General features: G+C 42.8%; 1 protein-coding gene across 1 annotated transcript in view; it reads left to right on the top strand.

Annotated features, from left to right (window-relative positions):
- The window catches only part of EXT1 (exostosin glycosyltransferase 1), a 326,984-nt gene that overhangs the window by 37,421 nt on the left and 263,489 nt on the right, over positions 1-26,074 (top strand). The window lies entirely within an intron of this gene.

The raw sequence follows: 26,074 nt of genomic DNA, 5'->3' as shown, positions 1-26,074 counted from the left end.
AGGAATTGATTGTGTTTCTACAAGAAATAGCACCTGAGGTTCAGAGGAGGCCCCAATCCTTTCTACATTTTGCACATTTTCTAAAAAGGTCTGCACTGAAATGTAGTAGATATTCTTATTTTTCTGTATAGCTGCTGGGCAGCATAATAATACTCCTGAGTATGAGCATAGAATCATAGAATAGTAGAGTTGGAAGGGGCCTAAAAGGCCATTGAATCCAACCCCCTGCTCAGTGCAGGAATCCAAGCACACATAGGAGTGGCTGTCCAGCTGCCTCTTGCATGCCTTCAGTGTTGGAGAGCCCACCACCTCCCTAGGTCATTGGTTCCATTGTCGTACCACTCTAACAGAAAGTTTCCCCTGATATTCAGCATTGCCTACTGTTATGCATTTAGGACTGAGAGAAAGGCTTCCAGAATACACCTGATAGCCCTAGAACATGCATTATTCATTTGGACTTGCGTCGCTCACTTTAAGAGAGTATCAGGTGAGTACTAGGGAACAGGACCGCTAAATATCCTTGCATGAGTGTAGTTATCTGCAAAGAAAGACATGCAACCAGTAGGCTTGCACCAGTGCATATGTTTTGCATGGAAGCCTGTGTGTGAGTGGCTGCTTGTGCACAGAGTTTTTCTTTGCTGAGGATCAAGCTAATGAGTAGACTCCTAGAGGTGGGGCCAAGCACTGTGCATGACTTCGGAGAGCGTGATCCTGCTTGCTAGTACTTGTCTGATGTAATGCAGGAAGGGTGCTAAAATTAGTTTGGACTCTAGGTGGGAATTTGCATGCTTCAGTGTTAAGACATGTCAAGGATTTCTTGTCCCTTGCAGCATTGGCAAAGCAGAGGGCATAACCTGCTCCTCCCAACTGCCTCTTGAATACCTTCGGTGTTGGAGAGCCAACATGGTTACAGCACAGTTTGTGTCTTAACTGGTCCTGGTCCTCTCTGTGAGGTACCATATCTCATCGGAAGTTCATTCCTTTGTATGTATAAAGTCCTAGGTTTGTTTCTGGCATCTAAATTTAAAAGTCTTTCTGGTTGCTGGGCTAGGGCAAGACCTTTGACTGGCAGCTGCTCTCCAATATGGCAGACAGAGTAGGCAGTACTGGGGTAGATGAACTTGCTCAGTAGTCCTGCTTAGTATTATGATTTGTCCATCCTACTATAGAAGACTAAAAAACAACAACTTTGCTACTAGCCACAATGGCTCTCTTGTACTTCCACTTTTGGAGGTAGCATACCTCTGAATGCCAGTTGCAGCAAATCACAAGTGGGGAGAGAGTTGCTGTTGCTCTCAGGTCCTGCTTGTGGGCTTCCCATGGGCATCTCTCTCTCTCTCTCCCTCTCCATCCTTCCAGCTAATATCTTTTTGAAAGCAGAGACACTACAACTTACTGTCTTGATTTTTCCCCCCTTTTAAGAGGGTAATTTTGCCTTCACTTCCTCTGTTATTGGAGCATTTATCCATATGTGTCAAACCTGCTAGGTTAAAACTGTTTTGCTAAAACGGTCTCATTTATTGTTATCTTAACCAGTGTTACGCAAATTTTTATATTATGGTTCTTTACTGTGTGAGCCCCCCCAGTGAGAGCAACAAACTTGCTGCAGGTCAATTTGGGAACAGGTTTTTCAATAACAGCTTTACTGCGGCACACAATGTGAATTCACTGAAATGAATATCCTAGGAGAGAAGCAACACCATTTTCCTTTGTTTAAAAAATGTGAAGTGCTGAGGGAGTTTTTTTAAGAAATGAGAAAAGCCTAAACAGTGGAAGTCATTTCCTCTAGGTGATGAGATGGGTTTTGTTGCTGGGTGTGAATGAATCCTTAAGGATGGTACTAAACTTTGCTGTGTTAAACAATTAACGGTAGTAAAAATGTCACAATAAAATGATACATTCAATTGTGAAAGGCTTATAAATAAAACGTTTCCGTCTTGAATCTTTGTGTGTAAGAACAAATTAGGTGACAGGCTGACCTTTTGGATTTCCTGGGTTTAGAACATCAAGGGAGTTTCTTAATGGTTTTTGAAATGCAGTTCATCCAAGTATCTTTGACACAGACTGTTCGTGGTCACAGATACATAAAGGATTATTTTAAATTCTCTTCCATTTTGCTTTAACTGTTCTTAACTGTTAATTTTGTTAACGGTTAATTTTGCTTAATTGTGTTATGAATATTTAGAAAAAGTGATACAGAAACATTCATTATTAACTTTTTCTTAACCAGAAGAGAAACTGAGAGAAATCTCATTAAATACTACAGTAAAATACATACACCTCTGAATCATATTCAGTGCATAGTTCTGTATTCTCTTCTCTGTTCATGCGAGAAGAGTTCAGAAGTATCCACTTTCAAGCAAACCACAGTTCCCTGTAACAGCCAAATTCTTAACTGTGGTTTGATTAAACTTTGGTTAATGAGAACAAGCCAGTATCAAACCACAGCTTCAGATTGTGGCTTGTTTTGAAGCCACAGTTTCAACAAGCCACAATTCCTTATGGTCAGATATTGTGGGGAAATGTGGCTTTCTTAAAAATAGAAAAGGAAATTCCTATCTCCTTGTGGGTGCAAAAGAAGAGAGCAGAGCACACAAGCCTAAGGTTCATTGCTGATTGTTCATGTAGCAGGAAGCCAGTGTTTCAAATTATGTCTCAATTGGGCCAATGGTCATATTTAGACATATGTCCATGGTTTTATGTTTGTTTACATGCTCCTCCATTCTGCCATGAAAATCTTTACCTCCTAGCCTAGGGGTAGCGAATGTGGTGCCCTCCAGATGTTGTTGGAGAGTACAACTTCCATTATCCCTGACCATTGGTGATGCTGGCTAGGGCTGATAGGAATTGGAGTCCAGCAACATCTGGAGAGCATCATGTTGGCTACCCCTTCTCTAGTCTTTCTTATAGCTTGTAATTTATGAGGATGTTTGTATTGTGATGAGGTGAGATTATTGATCTGTTTGGTATGTTAGGAAGGGTCTGACTCTTTTGCCCCTGCTCTTCTATCCTTCATCTAGCCAAAACTTGTAATGCCAAATGGTTTCCTACAAGAGTATCAGGTCAGAGACCCTTCATGACCCTTCATTCAACATAAATTTTTCATCCAGTGGATGTGCTATCTTCTGTTGTCAAACACAAACCGCAGACTTGCTGTGGACTACCTGAATGAAGCTAGCATACCACTGGTGATCCATGGACCATAGTTTGGGAAGCCTTGCTAGCAGTTTTATAAATGCTGTGGTGTTGTTTTCACCTAGTGGGAAGCTAATTGGGTCAGCTTGTGTTCAATATATAACTCGGAGTAAGAAACTGCAACACCTAACATTTTAAAACAGGGAGGATGCAATCAGAGCTATGGTAGCTTTCAGAACCGTGGTGACCTAATTGGAATGTATTAATTTATTTTGTTATCTTTCCATTGGGTTCACCTTAATTCTTTTACAGTGCAATCCTACTCAGTGCATGTCTACTCAGAAGTAAGCTACCTGGATGTACTCCCAGGTAAGTGTGTATAGCAGCAGTAGGGCTGTTATTTCAGTCCAGTGTAGACTTAAGGCAAGAATCTCCAGGAATTTATTAATATACCCATTGAATTTATAATTCTTTTCCCTACACTGTTCCTGCTGTAAGGTGATTGGCTAGAGCAGCATACTTCTGGAAGTGGTGCTTTGCTACAGCAGCCAATGAGGATGCTTTCATTTCCTGCACTTTATTGTGCATGTTCATTTGTTGCTCTCAAGCTGAAGTCCCAAAGGAAGAACTTTGGATGCTTCACCTCGGCTGGCAAAATATCTCTGTTGCTAGCATTAAAATATTGAGTGACCAGTATGTTTTGTGTGGGGTTGGAAAAAAGATCAAATTACTAGTAATGAGCATCAGGGTTTCAGGTGCCTGGGAAACCAAACATCTGAGACTTTTTCCTGCCTTTTCATGTCCTAAATTCCATTTTCTTCTATATACTTAAGATCCACACAGTACTGTTTAAAAAAACAAAACAAAAACAACCCACTATTATCCAAGTCTGCCAAAAGAAACAGAAGAAGCCTCCCAGATTTTCCTGAAAATGTCAGATGTCCAAAGCGACTTTTTAAAGTACACAAGTCACATAAACTGATTAATACATCCTAGATGTAGAAATATTTTTCCCCTAGGCACAAACCTTGGGTTTTCATTATAGTTTGGGATTTTATTTGTAAAAAACAAAAACGAACTGAGAACTGTAGACAACTTTCCCTCCCCACCTTGCAAAATGCAATAGTAGAATTGCTCAGTTTGCTTTGTTTTTCTCTCCCCCCCCCGCTCAGTTTGTATTACTTGACCTAGCTCTCTTCTCTACTGCCTTGTACAGAGTGTTTAAGACCTTCAGGAATACTAGGCGGTGGTGTCTAGCCTTGAAAAGATTCTTGGCTCATTTATAAACATGCTGTCTCTGAATGTAAACAGTGTGAAAGGTTGAGAATGCAGAAGGTTATTAGTGCCCCAGGTGAAAATCCATTGGTGACCTCCCTTCTCTGTGTAAAATGAGGTCTAGGAAGGGCATGCATGTTAACATAAAAAGGCTTTTGTGGCTCCCCCACTAACGGTTGTTAGCTTTTTAGAAAATGTTCTCCGAGAAAGCGGTCCTTTTCTGCATTATATTACTCAGTTTTGTTGTATTATGCAACCTTCTGAAACCTCCTCCCCCTCCGCCCGCTTTCACTCATGGATTCTAGGTCTTTAGCTCAGTGGTAGTACACATGCTTTGCATGCAAAAGGTCCTAGGTTCTAGACCCAGCATCTCTACTTAAAGTTCCTAGGGTAACAGCTGGGAAAGATCCCCTGCTTGAGATTCTGTGGATTAGCTAGCATTTGCAATAGACCAGGCTGGGACAGATGGACCCAATAGCTTGACCTGGTATCTCCTCATTACCTGTTGCTGGGAACCACAAGTGGGGAGAGCGCTGCTGCTTGAGGGTTTCCCATGGGCACCTAGATGACCACTGTGAGAACATGGTGATAGACTAGATGGGCTTTTGGTCTAATCCAACAGGGCTTTTCTTATGGCATACTGAACCTCAGCTGGTGAAGAATTGGGCTGCTTTGTGATCTGGTGGGAGAGCATATTGTACTGTTTTATTTTTGTTAAAGCTCAACATAGCTTTTTTCAAGCTGTAAATGACCTCAGCCCTCAGTACCTGTGAGAAAGGTAGCATATTTCTCCCCACCCTTGGAAATGTGCTGGAGAGACCATATAGGAGTGCCATCTTTTAATCTGATATGGTCAAGGAGAAAGTGAAGAGCAGTACCTTCTTTGTGACTGCCACTTTATGAAATCTAGGAGAGCCTAGCCTAGCCACCTCTCTTAGCAGTTTGAATTGGAAGGTGGAGGCTTTCTGGCGTACTAATATCTCTGCTGAGAAGATATTTTGGAGTTTCAGTTTTTCCCTGCTGCTTTTAGCTACATCTCAAATGGCTATTTTTTTTGTAAAAAAAAAATATATATATAGTGAGTTGTTCTTTTCCTTTTGGTTATTGTTTTAGTAGAAAAGTGGCAAAATTGTGTAGTAAATAATGCAGTAGTGGCTGATGTCCCTGTTCCTTGCCTGGGCCCTGGCATCCTCCTAAAACATTTGCTAATTCGCTGTTCCTGGCTAAAATCTACACAGGAAGTTAGAGCCAGTATGGGCAACTTGATGGGTCTGGGGAGACCTGTGTTCAGACCTCATAGGAAGCTGCTTTATACTGGGTTGCATTCATCATAGTGCTAAGGTGAACATGCAAGGATTTCTCCCTTTCTTCTCCCCCCCCCCGTAACCATTAAATCTGTTTTGGGGGTTGCCCCAACCCTCAAGGAGATTTGTGGACAGGGCAAGGCATGCATGGCGAAAGGGGTGGAAGCCCTATTGCGCAAGTGGAAGTCGTTCGGTTCACACAATTATTTAGTTAAATACTGCCAGGGTTGATCTGATTTAAATCATGATTTGAATCACTCCTCCGAAGGACTGAATTTTAATGATTTAAATCACAGTTTAAATCACTAGTGAGGAAGATTCTATTTAATCGTCATTTTTAGTAGAAGTACATTATTGTTTAATGTAAACTTAATACATATTCAGATGTAGGTTTCATTAGAAGGTAGGTGCACACTAAGTAATTATTCTGAATTGTTTTCAGATTAATTTTCATCAAAAATTGGATGATAACTTGGTCATTTTAGTACTAAAGCAGAATGAACTTGTGAAGTCATTCAGGAGATGAACCAACTCCAACTGTTCAATTAATCATGATATATTTGTCATGATATGCCAGAATCACTGCCACCAAACAGGCTTTTAAATTGTACAAATAACATTGTTTATTCTTCTGGTTAGTTTTTTCCTTCAACAGACAACAACATTCACAAGACGTGCACATGGATTTTTGACTGGTTCACTATTTCAGTGTTTAGATAAATAAAATTATTTTAAAAAAATAAAATTTAGGCAATTTCAACCAAGTCAACACGAGAAACTTAAAATATTGGGTGGTACAGTTAACTCAGTCGTCTTCTTCACTTTTGTCTTGTTCATTGTCTGGAAAAATAATACTAGCTTTCCTGCTTTTTCAGTTTCCCAACGTATTTCTCAGTTTGGAATGAATTAGTCAAAAAGAAGAAAAAATGCGCTCTGCACTTGCTGACGAGGCTACTGCTGTTAAGAGCTGGATTGGCACTTCATTGGTCTCCTCCTTGTTCAGATCTGCTCCATCTCCCCAAATTCCCTGTTCATTGACCTTCTCTATCTTTGCACTTAGAGAGGCAAGGCCTAGAGAGTGAGCGAGCATGTGTGCACTTCATGGACACCACCTGCAGAGCAGGACTGATCAAGTTATCTCCCATCTCCATAAACTGTTGTTAACATATTCATAGAATATAATTAGAAGTTGTAAAATGAGTATTCATGATTATATCTTTGACTTGGGCTCTTTTTTTACTAATTGTTTTAAGAAAATTTTGAAATCTGATTTAAATTAAAAATATGTTTCTTCTTAGTTTTTAAAGAAGTCATTGATTTTTATCAATCGTAAATACTGCCCACTGAATCAGTCCATTGCTCATTATTATCTACATTGACTGGCAGCAGTTGTCTAGGGTTTCAGGTAGGGGCCACTTCCAGCCTTACCTGGAGATGCCAAGGATTGAACCTGGGACCTTCTGCATGCAAAGCAGATGCGTTCTACCACTGAGCTACAGCCCTTTGTCTTTGTTTATCTGTGGAACTCAAACTGGTGCCTCAGACTTAAAATTAACTCACAAGAGTAAAATGTGACTGGTGAGCGTGATGTGTGCCTCCCCCCAAGCTCCTTGGAAGAAAGGTGGGTTTCAACTGTAATTAATAACAGAAGATATAATCTAAATGAATTAAGACTGATGTGATCCTGAGATTGGTCTCCTCTTGCGTTGCAGGTTAATATAATTGTGCTGCATCATCTTGGATTTTCAAAGTAAGTTAATTGGCTTCCACATTTGGCCTCTGCATTCATATCCAACTTTCCATCTGGAAACATTAACACAACAGGACTAGTTATATCCCGGTTTTTTTTAAAACATGACGGCCTAGAGGAGTTAAAGAATCATAATTTATATAGTGGTTTTCAAACTCAAAAGCCAGATTGTATGCCTAAAAGCTGAGTATGTGGGTTTGTGTGATCTTGGACAGCACAAAAAATGATTTGTTTGTGACTTCGTGCACATAATACCTGTCTAAAATGCCAAGCTTGTTATGGTGGTCAGCTCCACGAGCTAGAGGGAGCCCCAGCTGACGAAGCGTCAAGGCCCCAGCTGACAAAGCGTCAAGGCGAGTTAAGCAGCAGAGCGAGTTCGGCAGCAGGGCGAGGAGGCCAGGGCCCCCCACACTGCCCATTGTTCCCTGACCTCAACTAAACCGCAGTCTCCAACCCATTGACGTAATAAACCTTAAACAAAACTATGCAGGTAAGAAGCCAGCAGGGGTGTGGGGGCTTTCCAGTGTTTTGCACTGCCTGCAGCATGTACGACTATCTGCCTGTTGGACAGAAGTCGTGGGTGTGCTCTCGGTGCAATGAGCTCCTGGCTCTCCGGGAACGACTTCATTTCCTTGAGGCCAAGGTGGCAGACCTGGAAAAGCTGAGAGAGGCAGAGAGGTGTGTGGAGGAGGCCTTCAGGGACGTAATAGCTGTGTCCCACTCCAACGATGATAGCTCTCCTGCTATCATGGAGAACGATGGTCTCGGGGAAGGAGAGCATCCAGCTGAGGAAGAGGGAAACGATCCCTTAGAAGGGACCCATTCCTTGGGGGATGAGCAGCTATCCTCTCGTGCCGAGGATATATCTCCACGGGGTGGAGGGATCCTTGTAGTGGGTGATTCGATCATTAGGAACATAGACAGTGGGGTGTGTGATGGGCGTGTAGACCGCAAGGTGTTTTGCCTGCCTGGTGCGAAGGTTGCGGATATCGCCCGTCGTTTAGATAGTTTGGTAGACAGTGCTGGGGAGGAGTCAGTGGTCGTGGTGCACGTTGGCACCAACGACATGGGGAAATGCAGCCGTGAGGTCCTGGAAGCAAAATTTAGGTTGCTAGGTAGGATGCTGAAAGCCAGGACCTCCAAGGTGGCTTTCTCTGAAATGCTACCGGTTCCACGCGCAGGACCAGCCAGACAGGCCCAGCTTCGCAGTCTCAATGCGTGGATGAGACGATGGTGTCGGGTGGAAGGGTTTGGATTTGTTAGGCACTGGGGAACATTTTGGGACAAGCTGGGCCTGTACAAAAGGGACGGGCTCCACTTGAACCAGAATGGAACCGGACAGCTGGCACTTAAAATTAAAAAGGTAGCAGAGCAGCTTTTAAACTGACTGAGGGGGGAAACCCGACAGGAGCTGAGAAAGGTCCGGTTCGGAATAAACCTCCCCCCTGGGATAAAAACCAAAGAAATGATGAAATTTTAAAAGGGGTAGGCCTAGAAGTAGGCATTGTGAGAGCAGGGGCACAGGATATAAATTCAGAAGAGCAAAATTACCACAGGCCTAACCACAAGTGCCAAAGACACTTGAAGAGAGACACTGCTTACAAGTGCCTGTACGCTAATTCTAGGAGCCTCCGAACCAAGATGGGAGAACTGGAGTGCTTGGTCTTAGAGAAGAGCATTGATATAGTGAGCATAACGGAGACCTGGTGGAATGGAGAAAACCAGTGGGATACGGTCATCCCTGGATATAAACTATATCGGAAGGACAGGGAAGGACGTATTGGTGGCGGAGTCGCTCTGTACGTGAAAGAAGGCATTGAATCCAGCAAGCTCGAAACCCCAAAAGAGGCAGACTCCTCCACAGAATCGTTGTGGGTGGTGATACCGTGCCCCAGGAGGGATTTAATACTGGGAACGATCTATCGTCCCCCTGATCAAAATGCTCAGGGAGACCTTGAGATGAGATATGAAATTGAGGAAGCATCCAAACTAGGAAATGTGGTAGTAATGGGTGACTTCAACTACCCGGACATAGACTGGCTGCATATGTGTTCCAGTCATGACAAAGAAGCAAAGTTTCTAGATATTCTAAATGACTATTCCCTAGATCAGTTGGTCATGGAACTGACGAGAGGGACGGCAACCCTGGACTTAATCCTCAGTGGGGACCGGGACCTGGTGCGAGATGTAAGTGTTGTTGAACCGATTGGGAGCAGTGACCACAGTGCTATTAAATTAAACATACATGTAACTGGCCAATTGCCAAGAAAATCCAACACGGTCACATTTGACTTCAAAAGAGGAAACTTCACAAAAATGAGGGGATTGGTAAAAAGAAAGCTGAAAAACAAAGTCCAGAGGGTCACATCACTCGAAACTGCTTGGAAGTTGTTTAAAAACACTCTATTAGAAGCTCAACTGGAGTGCATACCGCAGATCAGAAAAGGTACCGCCAGGGCCAAGAAGATGCCAGCATGGTTAACAAGCAAAGTCAAGGAAGCTCTTAGAGGCAAAAAGTCTTCCTTCAGAAAATGGAAGTCTTGTCCGAATGAAGAAAATAAAAAAGAACACAAACTCTGGCAAAAGAAATGCAAGAAGACAATAAGGGATGCTAAAAAAGAATTTGAGGAGCACATTGCTAAGAACATAAAAACCAACAACAAAAAATTCTATAAATACATTCAAAGCAGGAGACCATCTAGGGAGACAATTGGACCCTTGGATGATAAGGGAGTCAAAGGTGTACTAAAGAACGATAAGGAGATTGCAGAGAAGCTAAATGAATTCTTTGCATCTGTCTTCACAGTGGAAGATATAGGGCAGATCCCTGAACCTGAACTAACATTTGCAGGAAGGGATTCTGAGGAACTAAGACAAATAGTGGTAACGAGAGAGGAAGTTCTAAGCTTAATGGACAATATAAAAACTGACAAATCACCGGGCCCGGATGGCATCCACCTGAGAGTTCTCAAAGAACTCAAAGGTGAAATTGCTGATCTGCTAACTAAAATATGTAACTTGTCCCTCAGGTCCTCCTCCGTGCCTGAGGACTGGAAAGTGGCAAATGTAACACCAATCTTCAAAAAGGGATCCAGAGGGGATCCCGGAAATTACAGGCCAGTTAGCTTAACTTCTGTCCCTGGAAAACTGGTAGAAAGTATTATTAAAGCTAGATTAACCAAGCACATAGAAGAACAAGCCTTGCTGAAGCAGAGCCAGCATGGCTTCTGCAAGGGAAAGTCCTATCTCAGTAACCTATTAGAATTCTTTGAGAGTGTCAACAAGCATATAGATAGAGGTGATCCAGTGGACGTAGTGTACTTAGACTTTCAAAAAGCGTTTGACAAGGTACCTCACCGAAGGCTTCTGAGGAAGCTTAGCAGTCATGGAATAAGAGGAGAGGTCCTCTTGTGGATAAGGAATTGGTTAAGAAGCAGAAAGCAGAGAGTAGGAATAAACGGACAGTTCTCCCAATGGAGGGCTGTAGAAAGTGGAGTCCCTCAAGGATCGGTATTGGGACCTGTACTTTTCAACTTGTTCATTAATGACCTAGAATTAGGAGTGAGCAGTGAAGTGGCCAAGTTTGCTGACGACACTAAATTGTTCAGGGTTGTTAAAACAAAAAGGGATTGCGAAGAGCTCCAAAAAGACCTCTCCAAACTGAGTGAATGGGCGGAAAAATGGCAAATGCAATTCAATATAAACAAGTGTAAAATTATGCATTTTGGAGCAAAAAATCTTAATTTCACATATACGCTCATGGGGTCTGAACTGGCGGTGACCGACCAGGAGAGAGACCTCGGGGTTGTAGTGGACAGCACGATGAAAATGTCGACCCAGTGTGTGGGAGCTGTGAAAAAGACAAATTCCATGCTAGCAATAATTAGGAAAGGTATTGAAAATAAAACAGCCGATATCATAATGCCGTTGTATAAATCTATGGTGCGGCTGCATTTGGAATACTGTGTACAGTTCTGGTCGCCTCATCTCAAAAAGGATATTATAGAGTTGGAAAAGTTTCAGAAGAGGGCAACCAGAATGATCAAGGGGATGGAGCGACTCCCTTACGAGGAAAGGTTGCAGCATTTGGGGCTTTTTAGTTTAGAGAAAAGGCAGGTCAGAGGAGACATGATAGAAGTGTATAAAATTATGCATGGCATTGAGAAAGTGGATAGAGAAAAGTTCTTCTCCCTCTCTCATAATACTAGAACTCGTGGACATTCAAAGAAGCTGAATGTTGGAAGATTCAGGACAGACAAAAGGAAGTACTTCTTTACTCAGCGCATAGTTAAACTATGGAATTTGCTCCCACAAGATGCAGTAATGGCCACCAGCTTGGATGGCTTTAAAAGAAGATTAGACAAATTCATGGAGGACAGGGCTATCAATGGCTACTAGCCGTGATGGCTGTGCTCTGCCACCCTAGTCAGAGGCAGCATGCTTCTGAAAACCAGTTGCTGGAAGCCTCAGGAGGGGAGAGTGTTCTTGCACTCGGGTCCTGCTTGCGGGCTTCCCCCAGGCACCTGGTTGGCCACTGTGAGAACAGGATGCTGGACTAGATGGGCCACTGGCCTGATCCAGCAGGCTCTTCTTATGTTCTTATGTTCTTAATTCAATAGATGCATACTGTGGCTTTTAATTGCTCTTGAGTGGTAGTGACACTTTTGTCATCATTATTAGTTAAATTTTTAATTGGCTGTGCGGTAGACCTTAGGGGCTTAAGTTAGAATTGAGATCCCTTTTATGTAGAAGTACTGATTAAGAATCTCACCTTCATTCTCAAGGAGTAGGCAGTTGGAGTTAATAAGAACGAGAATTCATCTGAACCGCCCTACTGAGAAGAGGAGAAAATGGGTCCATTTTAAATATATATGTATATTTTAAAGCAGCAATGAATGCAGTCTAATTCTCATCTACAGTATTCACTTCAAAGCTGGATTCAAGCACTGTTTGAATGCTGTTATCAATGGGTTGTATTCAGCTACGTCCTACTCAGAGTAGACTCATTGACATTAATGAACCTTAGTCATGTTCATTAACTTTAGTGGGCCTACTCTGAGTAGGACTAGCACCCAATATGATTAGAGAGAGGGGGGGGCAATTAATTCACCAAATGATGATCTTGTCAAGGTACTTGCATTCAGTTCTTAGCTGTAGTCCAGAAAATCTGGAAGCAGCAGATTTGGGAAGGTTATGCTATGCCATGCCATCCACTGAGACACTGAGGAGAAATACACCATGGGGCTGCTGTCATAGCAAATTTCTGTGGCGGGGCAGTCAGTGCAGAGGCTTCCAGATGTTGTTGAGCTACCACTCCCATCAGCCCCAGGCAGCATGATTGATGGTCAGATACGATGGAAGTTGCTCACCATTATCTGAAATGTGCCACCTTGCATATCCCTGTTCTGTGGTATCTCTTCCTGTAGCATTGAGAAGGCTGAGGGAGTGGCTGCTTAGAAATTCTGCTGCATGTATGTGGTGCAGCCTGGCCCTTAGCAGTGTGGGAGGCACCCCAGTTGAGCGAGGAGGTATTGGGGGCAGAGGGTGGTTGGCTATCTTTGTACTTATTAGATCAGAGGTGGGGAACCTCATGCTCAGGGGCCAATTATGGCCCTCCAGGCCTCTTTATCTAGCTTTTGGAACTCTGCTCAGACCATAACCCTGACTGGTCCAACTTTACACCCTGAGCGTGTTTGCCAAACTAGAAAGTGGTCTTGAACTCTGATGATGCCTCTTGCTCATCTGGGTGGAGGAGAGGTAGAGAAAGGTGTGTGATTATGTGCAGAGTACAAAAGTAAACTTTACACTTATTGCTCTGCTCAGTTTTGCTGGTATGTGGCCCTTGGAAGGTTTGCCAGAAGCATATGTGGCCCTCGGACTGAAGAAGGCTCCCTAATCCTGGAATTGGCTATGCAGCAACACCCAACACTGTTCCTTTCTTTCCCTTTGTGTGGGGTGGAACAGATGGGCACCCAGACCCACATTTTAACTCTTTTGTTGGTTGCATGTTAATTTTAGTGGAACAAACAGCCACACATTAAGGTACTTGTGGGAGGGGCATGTGTGTGTGGAGGGAGGAAGACTACCAAATAGCTTTCGTTCGCGTCATACTTGGAATTGCTCATGACTTTCCCAAAGCATCCTGTGACCTCTACCAGCCTCTGTGCATTAACAAAGTTGTTAAGGGCTCTAGGAACACTTTCCCCATTAGTCTACTGTAGCTGCTGGTATAAATATTTAATAGTGCAAACTGTTCTTTTGAAATTTCTGTTTTTTCCTTCTCTTCCTTTCCTGGCTCCCCCACACCCCTTTGGGAGGGGTAGAGGCTGATCTAGAGGCTGTCAGGGTGGGATAATGCTTAGCGGTTGTTGCTGGGTATGTGTGTGTGAAGATTTAGTTTTGGAGATGCCTCATTTTTGCTGTCAACTAGGTTATCTTCTTAAATTTTTGTTAGGCTTTGTAAATTCAGAGCCTTGTTGATTTCCAAATCTACATACATTTATGGTATATTTATTAATAGAAATGTTTTATTAGTTTATTTTTATTATTATTTACATTTTTGTTATGTCTTGTACTTCTGAGAGAATTGTGTACACTTTTTTCATGCTGTGAGCTGTCTTGAGGATGGTTGACTGTGGAAAGGCAGAATACAAATAAAGGATGAGGGCAGTGTTCTGATAAAGACTCTTTCACCTGGCAAGCCTTCAAATATAACTTGCCTTGGCCCCAAATATGACCCATTAGGCCGGCCTTTGACAACTTGGGGCCCTCCATGTGTTTTGGACTACAACTCCATCAGCCCCAATCAGCATGCTGGGGCTGATGGGAGTTGTAGTCCAAAACTCATGGAGTGCTCCAGATTGGCAAAGGCTGCCTTAGGCCTCTCCTGCTCCCAGCCTCTTTTCTCTTCTCCTTTTTCTGCTGTGTCTGTGAGAAAGTTTGCCTTAATAGCCTTGCTCTCTTTTTTCTTTTCATCTCTGGTTCGGCAAAAGGCCTCTCTACTTTCCAGTCTCCCTCCCCCCCATCCCCTTTGCTACCAAGGAACCAATAAGCGGCATCATTTCTGACAGGATTTGCGTTTGAACTTCACTTGAGCACAATAGATGCCCTCCGACTTTGCCTCAGCTCTGTTTAAACGAATTCCGGACATTTCATGGGTCGCTGGCCCCTTTTTTTATCTGCCTCAGAAAAAAAAAATGGAATGTCTGGAAGATGGAATGACTTTTGAGAGGCACTAAAAGATTTACCATGTCTGGGCCAACCCCTGAACTTCTCTCTCTCTCTCTCTTTTTTTTAAGCGTCCTATTTGAGGCAATAATAATAAGCAATAATATTATTAATTTCTCCTTTCCACCAGTGGGCCTTTTCACCAGTGGCCCAGAAGGTTTCTTTAAAATGGTAACATAAGAGTAATATCTAGACGATCCCAATATGATAAAGCTAAAAAAGGTAACTTAATGTGGCTGAGTAAAGCAAGGAGAAAGTAATCCAGTCATGTGGGGTGTGTGCGCATGTTTTTTAAAAATAGCACCCAATAAATGTGTCATGTGCATGAAGAGATGTAGCATTCAGGACCAGTTCTCTTCTGCTGGCAACAAAGTCATGACGTGAGTATCGGCAGAAAAGCAATTCTGAAAAGGAGTGTGGGATAACTTCTTTGTAAAGAATCAAGTGGGCTCTAAGGACATAGGAAGCTACATTATACTGAGTTACACCCTTGGTCCATCCAGCTCAGTATTGTCTATACACCACTGTTCTTCAACTTTGGATCCTGAGATGTTGTTGGACTACAAGCTCTCATCAACCCCAGCCAGTTTAGCTAGTAGCCAAGGCTGATGGGAGTTATAGTCCAACAACATCTGGGGACCCAAGATTGAAGAACAGTGGTCTACACTGACTGGCAGGGGTTTTCCAGGGTTTCAGGCAGGAGTCTGTCCCTGCCATACCTGGAGATACCAGGAATTGAACTTGGGACCTTGTGCATGTAAGGCAGATGCTCTGCCACTGAGCCATGGCCCTTCCCCTTTAGAGATGCATTTTGTAACCCAGGGATATTCAACGTGATGGCCTCCAGATGTTGCTAGACTCCAGCTCCCATCAGCCTCAGCCAGCATTGCCAATGGTGAGGGATGCTGGGAATTGCAGTTTGGAGGGCACCACATTAGCTACTTTTGTTGCAGCCTCTTGGGTGGACTGCTGTAGTCAGAGACCAGATCTAGTTTTGAGGGGGGCCCAGGCAAGATGCCTACTGGTGGTTCTGCTCATCTCTTGGTGTGCTTACCTGGCAGCAGTGGCAGATAGGTGGCTGCCATTTTATCTTCCCACAGTGCCCCAAAGAGATACCATATTGGTGGCATGGTGGATCATTTAAAATGACAGATACAGCAGCCAGGTGCTGTCCAGAATGGCAGATGGAAAAAATAAAAAAAGTAAAGGGGGCCTAAGGCAGGTATCAGTGGTGGGCCCTGGCAGCTGCTCAAGGGTGCCTGATGTTGACCCTGAATACTTTATGTGGGTCAGTCCTTGAAAGCTACTAGGAATAGTTGGTGTCATCTCAAACACAGAAGAGGTCAGATGCAAGTGTTGTAATAAAATGACACTTTACCTACATAAAACACAAAAATGACGTTTTCCCTTCACTCATTTCTAGAAACAAAAGGAATGCAACACAAAGTCAGGTAAACAGGAGAAGGAAATATGGTACAGTAGGGCCCTGCTTTACAGCGATTCGCTTTACAGCGACTCGCTAATACAGCAGTCTCAATTAGACGCAATTAGACTAAAGCCCCACTCATATGGCGCTTGTTCTGCTTTTACGGCGGTTTTCGGGCATTGCGCACCATTCTATTCAATGAGTTCCGCTTTACAGCGGTTTTCACTTTACAGTGGAGGTCCGGAATGTAACCTGCCGTATGAGTGGGGCCCTACTGTATATCTTAATAGTGAGGATGGGTAGCCTGTGGCCTTCCAAATGTTGGATTGCAGCTCCCAGCATCCCTGACTATTGGTTATGCTGTCTGGGACTGAGTTGGGAGTTGGAGTCGAGTAACGTATGGAGGGCCACAGGTTTCCTCACCTCTGTCTTAAAGAGACATACATGAACAAACAGACTTGTAAACAGCTACTGGCTATGTAGCGTACAATGAAGAAGGATTATTCCTTTTTATGCTTTCACGCTGCTGCACAAAGGGCAGATATAATAGTTAAAAAATTAAGAAGACAATTTTGTGTGTGGATTCTTGTGCATTTGAAAAAATATATATGGGTTGCTTGTTAACCCGTGTGTGTGTGTAAAACCTAATGGTGGAGGATCATAGCAGATGAAAAACAGCAGGTCTCATTGAACCAAGAAATTGTTTTAAATACCCCCCTTTCAGACTGTGAGAGGGAAGAGGCAGGATCAGAAATGGCCCGTAGCTGCTTGTGCATGCAATTTCATTTGTAATGCTCTGTGTTCCATAGGTTTGCTAAGCCTGACCGCCACCACCGCTGCTTTGCTGTCTTCCATACTATTTTTGGAATGTGTTTGTTCAAGCCAGATGTACAGGATAAAAGGATCTCTCAGGAGATCCTGTGCAGAGCTGACACCCGTAGGCAAATCTGCACAGAGTGCTGGGGCGCACGGGGGACATTCCCAGGAGCTGGAAGCTCTCCACGGTTTGCAGGGAGCTAAAAAAAAAAAAAGGAACAATGCCATGGCTCAGTGTACAGCACATGCTTTGCATGTGGAAAGTCCTGGGTTCGAACCATAGCTTCTTCACATAAAGGATGTCAGGTGGAAATGCAGCTCAATACCTCTCACCTATGGTCTTGGAGAGCTGCTAGTTAGACAGTTGATCTTGAGCAGTATAAGACAGTTTCGTATTAGTTTGAAGTGTTTTCAAGCAATCCTGTTCATATCCTTTGCGACCCCATGGGCTCTCTCCTGTCTCAGCTGTATAACTGAAGCATAATGTGTAGACTGTATCCCAGGAGGGAAATTTAACCACTGAGTGAAGATGCCCACCCACATACTTGCCTTGTCTTGATCAGTCAGGTATCTGAGATAACCAGTAATTACTCTTGCACTTCAAAAATGTCAAAATATTGCCATGATACCAGGTTTTTTAGAACATAAAGTATATTGAAACAGAAAGATTTCCTATGGGGGCACCTGATGGAAATTAACATGAAGCAGACTTTAAAGCGCACACCCAAATATTCCCCTCCACACATGCATGCAACTAAGCTGGGTGGAATCTTTGCCACTGGCCATGATTCAAAATTGAAACTTATTTGAAACAACCTTTTCTTAGATTAATTATGTAAAGTTCAAGGGGGAAAAAGGTATTCAGAAGAGAGCTAGACAGATTACTATTCCGATATTATTGCCCTTGTGAAGATAGAGTTGGTGCTAACCATGGTTTCCTTATAACCATGGTTTGTGAGTAGACTTCATACTGTGGCTTTGATCTCTGATTTAACAGGGAATGTGTTTAGTGATAGCCATAGTTTCTTTTGGAGCAGATGTAATATGAAACCCAAGTAGCAAAGTGGAGTGGAATCTGCTCCAGAGAGGGAAGGAAAAATAATGCATTACAAAGTTCTGGTTATTGTGTGCAAGGGAAACTTAAGCATATCCCTCATAAGGGAGACTGTGAGCTCCAAATGCAGGTTAAAGCATTTCAATCTCAGCAGAATTATCAGCCCACCCAGCCCAGTTGGTAGTTAAAATTTGGCACCCTCCTCCACCCCACCCCCAGTTTCTTAAAAATTTTTATGACTTTAAAAAAAATTAATTTGGATTTTATTTTTTCAAGCATTTGAATTATAATTAAATGTGTGCCTCTTTTATAAATAGGTTGAAAATGAAATCTGAATCTAATGCAAGCAAACATATTTTATAGCCTATACTTAAAACTGAATGATAATAATCTGTCACAGAGCCATGTAGTGTGAATGTTCAGCCCTGCCATTTCCATCTCCTCTGTTCCTGTATGACTAAATCATTGCCTACATGAGCAAACCAAAATCGTATCATTTTCCAGGTAAAAATTGGGAAATGACCATACAATTTTGTCCCATGCACATAGGATATTATATAAGTAGGCAGTACTTTAGCCGTGTCACCCACTTGTGGACTTGCAGTGGACTGGATCAGTTTAATCTCAAAAGACAAAGTCAATCTGAGTTAAAGGCTACTTTTCTATGTAAAAAAGAACGATGTGGCAAATAACTGAATTTTTTGTTTAGGTTAAACATTATTTATACATGACACATGAAGGGCTTTAAAGGTTAAAGCCAGCACTTTGAAATAAGTCCCACTTAATTCAGTGGTATTTGTTTCCAAAGTATTCTTAGGGCTGCAGCCTTAGCCATCAAGTAAATGAATGGTCAGCATCCTTGCATGTGTACAGAAAAGCACCAAACATAAATCTGTTTCTTGTGTCTAAGCAGATATAATTCCTGCAGTGCATGGAGGATAATCCCCCTAGATTGTATATAAAAAGGGTATATTTAGTTAATTATAGCTACCAGTTAGCTTGTATTCTTGTTCAGGAAACACACATTTCAAAATGGGAATCATGATTTTAAATTGGTGCTTTAAATTGCCTTGATTCTTAAATTAATCCGTCCCAATTGGTGCCCATCATCATCACAATACAGTTTGAAGTAATATTGAGTGATATTGTAATATGAATGTGTCAGGGCAAACAATGAAGTATGCAGTTCTATCTCGCATTAATGCAGAGTGTCATAGATGGTGCTGTGGCTATGGAGCAATCTATACAAAACAACCCAATTACTTTTTTATTCAGTCCTTTAGGATATGGAATGCTGATAGATAGTGCAGAGTGGACTACCTACTGGCAAACCTTGACTGACTGGCTGACCTCATATGCACAAACTTTGACATGCTTTTCTTTTTCAAAGCAATCCTCATATTTATTTTCCCCCCAGCCAAAATGTGTGTTTCTTTTTGTAGCTCTTATTTTACCTTGCTCCTGCCACTTCCACAGTATTTCTGTTTTTGTGCTTGTGTTTTTGTTATTCCAGTTCATTATATGGACAGCTTAGTGGCTGTGTGTGTATGAAAACCCTCCACTCCTTAGAAAGAGCATGCTCAAATCCCAACAGAGATAATGTCAGCCCTTCAGATTTCCAAGGTAGACTAATTGGACTCAATGATACTCCGTCTTTATGCTCCTTGTCAAGCCAGAGACAACTCCTGTCATGCCGCTGGATTAATGTTGCTGCAAATGAACAGAGAATGAAGACTGCCAAGTCTCATGCATGAAGTTTGTACGAAGGATGATACGTGATGTGGTTTTGTGTTTTTCTTTAATAATAAAAAAGGTCGTTTTTTGTGGTTTTGTGCCTGCTGAAGAACAACAAGACTGCTTAAAAATAGGATGGTGTGGATTCAACTTGCTGGTGCTTAGCCTTTTAATGCCCTGAATAGCTTGAGACTTCCATATCTCAGAGAATACCTCTCCTCCTGTGAGGTCCTTTGCTAATTAAGGTCCATCAATGCCCTGCCTATGGAAGGGTAGAATGTCATTTGCTAGGAACGGGTCTTTTACTGAGTTAGTTCCGAGGCTCTGGGATGATCTCCAAGATAAGGCGCACAGCTGTTTTAAAAGGCCTCCATAGGCTTGGCTTTGCAAATCTTTTGTAAGAGAAGCTCTGCAGCAAGTCTGCAGGCTGCAGGCAACCCTTCACTTAATCTCATGTGACCCGTCTGCAAGTGTTAAATTCAAGTCTGTGTTAATGGACAGTAAAAATAGGGAGGGAAAGCCCAAATGGACAGAGAGATGTGCAAGAAACACAGATGAAGGAGTGGATGGGGAGGCACAGAGAGTGAGAGCGCTATATAATGGTGCAGACCGCACCTACCATTGACTCTGGCTGTGTCCAACATTTGGGTGCAGCCCCCACAGCTGACTTCCTTGTGTGTCTACACCCTTTGTAGGGAAAGGTATTCTGTCCTGATCTAGTAAAACATCTTGCTTCCTTCAGTGGTCAATCAGACACTCTTAATCTTCCCTTTCTTTTTTCCCTTCACTTCCAGGTAACTGGTATTCTGTAGTGCAGGGATGGGAAACTTATGTACCATGGGCCAAGTTTGGCCCATCAGGCCTCCCCATTTGGCCCACCAGGCTGCTTCTCCAAACCAAGGCCATTCCACACTTGACACCTTATGTGATTTAGGTGTGGGATAGATAGAACTCACACAGCTGATCCATGCAGCCAGCAGAGTTGAACTCCCTGCACATCAGCACAACAAGTTCAATCCTGCTTGGTCACTATCTCCCCACGTCTGTGGGCCAGCTTTAACAAGTGGGTAAGACCACCGACCTGTCAATCAACTGACATCATTATGATGTTAGATGATTGTTAGGTGGAGGGAGATAAAGCTTGTCCACCCCTCCTATAGTGGTATTCAAAGATATATTGCCTCTTGAACATGGTGCTTCCATTTAGCTGATATCATGACTAATAGCCATTGAATTGGCATATTTCCCTCTTAATGCTATCTTAACAAAGTACATTTATATGTAATAGTGGTGATATACTTTAACAATGTTTATACAACTTTTTTTTTAAAAAAAAAAAACCAGTTGTGGTTCTGGTTTGATGTTGATCTGAATTGACAAGTCTTTAAAAGTGTGAAAGTAGAAATTTGTTTGTCAAAATAAGTGACCTTCTTTCCCCCCAACATATACGTATTTAATACATGTGACTGGTGAGGCAGATGCCCTTAATTGTATTTGTTCTTAGTTTCTGAAACTCTTAACCAGTGATTAGCTAATTCAATTCGTCTGGAATCAAAATCTCCTGACAGTTCATAGCATAATTTCTCTAACCCCACCACCGCCCTAATTTGCTGCCATTCCTGGACTGACTTTTTTAAAAAGAGGCAGACTTGAAGTATATTGTCAGACATTTACATGTTCTTTGGATGAAACTTTTTTTTTCCTTTTGAGGGCTACATTCTCTTTGGGGCACTCTCTGGCTACATGCACACTAGTTCCTTAAAAAGCAGCGAGACTGTTTTGTCTGAGTGCAGTTTGAAATGAATTTGAAATGAATCTGCACTCAGCTGAACACATCTTTATTGTTTGTTTGGAATACACCCAGCCCACTGCTGATGTCAGTCCTTTTAGGACCACAAAGTGTTTCCATTGGACACACCTTGGAGTCGCAATGGGTTTATTGACCAAACAGTTTCAAAGTTGGCATGAAGCTGGCTTGAAGGGAAAATGCTTCCGATCACAAAAATCCCAGATTTTGAGTAAATAGAGGTGGAATTCTCCTGATGTCATGTGTCTCCGAATTCACAACATGGAGGTGGAGATGCACTGAAACCAGTGTAACTACAAGTGTGTCCATAATCCCCTCCTCTGTGGGGGAACCAGTGGTAGGTGGGGGCCAGAGTAAACAGTTGGTTGGACCACTTTTCTCTTTCTTTCTGCCATCAGCCTTTCTCCCTGCTACACTGCTCAGCACGCTGCTGGGGGTGGTGTGGGGAGCGATTGACCACCCTTGCCAGAGGTCCAAACTGATAGTCTGCAGAGGGCTTTTGAAATGAGGCTGATGGCCTGATAGGGTGCTAGGACCACATGCTGCCCACTTCTGCTGTATAGTGTTAGAAAAACTCTATAGTTCATTTTATAAAGATCTGATTTGCAAGGGTGCCACCTGTGGTCTGGTAATTAAGCCTTCCTGGATCAAACCAAAGGGCCATCCAATCCAGCGTTCTAGGTTGTATTCAACTAGGTCCTGCTCAGAATAGACCCATTGAAATGGCTGAACTTAAGTTAGTAATGTCTATTACCTTCAATGGTTCTGCTCTGAGTAGGATTAGCATTTAATATCTCCTCATATGACAGAACAGAGAATACATTGCTTTCTCTTTGTCAAAGTCCTACCCTAACTTTTGTTCACCATTGTTCTCAGTTTATAGCCTAGTGATTATCTGTTGTTGTCTTTAAACTGAACACATCTGGTGGATTCTAGCTAGTTCATCTGGTGTATTTATTTTTTGGAAAGTGTGTTTATTCCACCTTCTTGGTCTGGTATGATGAACATGTCCTCAGGCATCTCGATCTTAATTTTTAATTCAAATGTTTTTCAGAATGTTAGCTGGGTTAGTCCTTAGCAGTAAAAACAAGGAAAGAGGCAGTGGTGCCTTTTACAACCATGAAATATATAACAGCATAAGCTTTCGTGTGCTATAGTCTACTTTATCACATGGATGAAATGTTATTCTCACTTTGTGTGTGTGTAGACACACACATACACATGCATGAGAGAGAGAGAGAAATTGTAAACCAGGTGATCAATCAGTATACAGCTAAAGTAAAGTCTGTGGCAACTCTTTGTAAAGCTTTAAAATAAGCATAGGGATAATTTATGACAGTAGGAATTAATGGTAACAGTCATCCTAGCATTGCACAGGAATGGGGAAGCCGTTATCTCAATTTATGCCTTAACAAATTGAATCAAACCTGCTAAGTTCCAGTTTAGCAGTTTTGTGCTGGAGCCTCTCTTTGAAATTCTTTTCTAGGAAAACAGCAGTTTTCAAAATACAAATGTTGCAGTTGCTTTGTTGTTTCTCTCTCCACCCCCTCTTCCCCGCTTGCTCTCTCCTTCCCAGTGTTTTTCAGTTAGAGGAGGGGCCACGAGTGGAGACACTACTCTGTGAAAATTGTGATTGCCATGCCTGTGTTGCTCTGTTTGTTGGTGCCATTCAGCATTTACTAAATCCGGCTTTGTATCCCTTTTAGTAGACTTGCTTGGGGTCTTACAAGTTTGCTGGTGTAGAATTCATGGTGGCAGTTTGTTTTGGGGATGGATGGGAGTGATGCATAGGTTATACAAGTGTAAGGTGTGTGCGTGCGCTATATATATTTTCACCCATGCATACGTGGTGTATGTAAATGCACACAGCTTTTCTACTTTTACGTAACAGCATCTTAGATCTGTCTGGCTGACATTAAAGAACTTCAAGGTGAAGCTTGCAAATCTTAGTTGACACCCCTGCCTTGACACTGCCATTCTTGCCAAAAGGCTTAATGGTGGGAGAGAAAGCTGGCGTGTCAGCACTAATTTTCAGCATTGACTGTGAATTTCCTGGCTTTTGTGTGTGTCTAAATCTGGGCTCTTATCTTACCAGTGCTGCTGCACCCCACCAAACACCAGTCTCTCCAAAGGAGCCTTGCAGGACATTAGTCAAGGAATTAATTCCTGGCCGCCTACTACACCGTGCAAGGCACTTTTTTTCTTTTAAGATAATGACCAGGAGCTGTTGGAGTTGATGTGAACTATGGTGGAAAAGCTTTGCTGATGTGGGCCAACACAAGAGTCCAGCCTCATCTCGCAAACCAGTGTCCATTTCCTTGTGCTTTTGGCTCAATAGCCAGAGCTAAGGAGCTACTAGCATTCAAATATAACTGTGCTGAGTATACAAATCTAGGGTGATATGCAACTAAAAAGTTGCGCAAGTGCAAGGGGATTCTCCCCCCCCCCATACAGGCGTGTACTGTCCCCAAACATACAGTGGAGGGTTGGAGGACACCCCCAGAACAGATTTAGTAAACAAGCTGGGGTAGGAGAGAGGAAGATTGTTCTGTTGCCCAAGGAGAAATCTTGGTGCTGATGGAACGATCTGCATAGCGCTATGCTGAATACAACCCCTGTTTTCCATGGTAAAATATACATGTATACTAGTCAGCCCTTGATGAGATATTTTCCAAAATAAATACTGCCCTTATTTTGGGGACTGGGGAAGATTATGTCTATTTCTGAGCCATGACCTCAACTAATAGACAAGCATGTGCCCCCACTAGTCCTCAGCCACACCATGCACAACTGTGGTGCTAATGTATTGCAATGAATCTTTCATCCACCTGACCCCCCCCCAACCCCCAGGAACATAGGAAGCTGCCCTATACTGAGTCAGACCCATTGGTCCATCTAGATCAGTACTGTCTACACTGATTGGCAGTGGCTCTCCAGGGTTTCAGACTGGGGTCTCTTCCAGCCCTACCTGGAGATGCTGGGGACTGAACATGGGACCTTCGGTGTGGAAAGCGGATGCTCTACCACCGAGCTACAGCCCTTCCCTGAAAAACCTTGCTTTTTTTTTTTACTGCACACAGTAACAAATTTAAAGGTCTCAAATAGATATGAGCCATATAAAATAACTTCTGCAGAAAGGCCTGCTCTGCACCGTTCAAGGCCTAAGGCTGCAATCCAATACACACTTCCCTGGGAGTAAGTTCCATTGAACCTAATGGAACTTGCGTCTGAGTAGACATGGATTGGATTGCATTCTAAATCGCACTTTGCCTGGGTGGCTTAAAACCTCCTGTGTCATCTATAAGAATGCCACTTTGATAAGTGTTTGATTAGTGGAGCCACATGTGCAGGACCAGTTGTGTTTCTCCTTTCTGTCCAGTTGCTGTCCAGCCAGGAAAGAGGATGATGATCAGGTGTGAAGGAACTACACAGCTTGTCCTGCTTGCTTGAGGCTAAGCCAGGGGTTCCCAAACTGTGGTCTCTGGACCGCCAGTGGTCCGCAAGCTTCAGGTGGTCCCATGCATGTCTGCATTAAATGTTTGTATTGACCTTGAATTGTATTTTGTAGCTCCTTTTATTTCTTATATTTCAGTTTGAATTCTGTGGAATGCAAATCGTAATGCAATAAAATACTATATAAGAAACAAAAGGAACAAATAAAAACACAGCACGGCACACTGCAATTGCTACAACAGGCAGAAAAATCATTAAGCAGTCCGCCAATATTCTCAGTGGATTTCAAGTGGCCTGTGGGGGAAAAAGTTTGGGAACCACTGGGCTAAACTAACCATAGCGCAGGAGATGTGTGAACCCCTAAAAGCAGCTGGGGGGCAGGGGGCCCTATTTCTGGAGAAGGAGAATTCTAACCCTTTACCCCTTGTACCACAGCCCCAATCCAAATCACTCTCTCTGCTAGCTGTGGAAGGGAGAACTCAGCAGAGAATGCTTATTCATATTTTCAGATTTGGCTCTTTTTTATATTATGTGGAAAGAAGCACGAAGCTATATTTAGGCATATAGAGGGAAAGGCTATAAATTGCTAATAGCCATGATAGCTGCATTCTGCCTCCACTGTTGGAGGCAGTATGCTATTGAATACCAGTTGCTGGAATCCTAATGTTGTGCTCTGGTCCTGCTAGCGAGCTTCCCCTAGACTTCTGGTTGGCCACTCTGAGAACAGGATGCTGGGTTAGATGGGCCTGTGGCCTGATCCGGCAGGGCTTTTGTTTTGTGGATGTATGGATTTCTGTGGGAACAGGAGGAAAAAGGCAGTGGACATAGCCCCTTTCTCTTTCTATTTGTAGGTTTACTATCTTCTGTGTCGGTGTGGAAATAACAACACTGTTCAAAATTAGGAAGCAAAATCCCCTTGTCTAGACTACTTGCTGGCTTTCACTCTTGCCATCTGTCTTCTACATCAGTTAGTTCAGAATGCCTATGCTAAACCTCTCCCCCTTTATTGCTGCGATCATCTTGTATCTTTCCTGAAGTTTTGTGCTTTGATTCTTTCTTTTTCCTCCTGAGACATCGGTTCCTTGTCCCTACA

The sequence above is a fragment of the Rhineura floridana genome, chromosome 1, assembly GCF_030035675.1.
Source record: "Rhineura floridana isolate rRhiFlo1 chromosome 1, rRhiFlo1.hap2, whole genome shotgun sequence".
Classification (NCBI taxonomy): Eukaryota; Metazoa; Chordata; class Lepidosauria; order Squamata; family Rhineuridae; genus Rhineura; species Rhineura floridana.
This window is presented reverse-complemented; position numbering and strand designations above follow the sequence as displayed.